This window comes from Propithecus coquereli, unplaced genomic scaffold (assembly GCF_000956105.1).
Source record: "Propithecus coquereli isolate 6110/MARCELLA unplaced genomic scaffold, Pcoq_1.0 Scaffold870, whole genome shotgun sequence".
Classification (NCBI taxonomy): Eukaryota; Metazoa; Chordata; class Mammalia; order Primates; family Indriidae; genus Propithecus; species Propithecus coquereli.
The window spans coordinates 72,048-73,242 of record NW_012154952.1 but is presented as its reverse complement, the minus strand read 5'-3'; the positions used below and the strand labels follow the sequence as shown (position 1 = coordinate 73,242).

At 32.7% G+C, this 1,195-nt stretch overlaps 1 protein-coding gene across 1 annotated transcript in view; it reads left to right on the top strand.

Annotated features, from left to right (window-relative positions):
• The window catches only part of CYLC2 (cylicin, basic protein of sperm head cytoskeleton 2), a gene marked incomplete at its 5' end in the record, with an annotated part of 7,316 nt that overhangs the window by 3,614 nt on the left and 2,507 nt on the right, over positions 1–1,195 (top strand). The window lies entirely within an intron of this gene.

Here is a 1,195-nt window from a genome sequence, read left to right as displayed (position 1 = left end):
GTGTATACAAATACCCATCCCCTCCTCCCTCCTCCCCCCTCCTCCCGCCGCCCTTCCCGTGGTACAGATGATTAGGTTAGGTGTGTTGCCCTTGGTTCCCCCCCCCTTAGTTGTAAAATTAGGTTAAATTATTTGAATTTTTTTTTCTTTCTTGATCACTATAAATTTCCCTCTTTGTACTGATTTTTCTGCATCACTTATGTTTTGGTATGTTTGTTTTTCTTTTTGTTTGTCTTGAGATATTTTCTAATTTCCCTTTTGGTTTCTTCTTTACTCCATTGGTTATCAAGAGTATGTTGTTTAAATTCCACAAATTTGTCACCAAGTCCACGCATATAACGTTAACTCTTTTTCAATAAGGTTGCGATAATACATAATGGGGAAAGGTTAGTCTCTGCAAGATGATGTCAGAAAATCTGGATATTTACGTGTGAATGAATTGCATCCTTATCTTATACCATACACAGAAATCAATTGAACATTTATTAAAAATTTAATCATAACACCTGAAACTCTAACACTTGTAAAAGACAAGGCAAAAACTTCATGATATTGCTCTTGGCAATGATTTCTTGGATATGTTACCAAAAGCACAATAAACAAAAGCAAAAATAGGTAAGTAGGACTACATCAAACTGAAAAGTAACAAAAAGAATCAACAGGGTGAAAAGCCAAACTGTGGAATGGAAAAAAATATTTGCAAATCACATATCTGACAAGTAGTTAATATCCAAAATATATAAATAACTCCTACAACTCAATAGCAACAAACAAAAAACCAAACCAAAACAAATGACTTTATTTAGCAATGGGCAAAGACTTGAATAAACATTTCTCTAAAGAACACATACACATGGCCCAGGTATATGAAAAGATACCTCAACATCACTAATTATCACAATAATGGAATTCAGTGTCACAGTACCATTTCACCACTGTTATGATGGTTATTATTATTTAAAAAAAGATATATGTCAACAAAGATGTGGAGAAATGGTGAAGCCACTATGGAAAATGGTATGGGGGTTTTTCCCTTAAAATTAAAAATAGAATTACCATACGGTTCAACAATCGCATTTCTAGGCATATATACAAAAAAAATAATTAAATTCAATATCTCAAAGAGATATGTGTTCTTCCATGTTTACTACAGCATTAGTCACAATAGTCACAATGTGAAAAAAAAACACTTAAA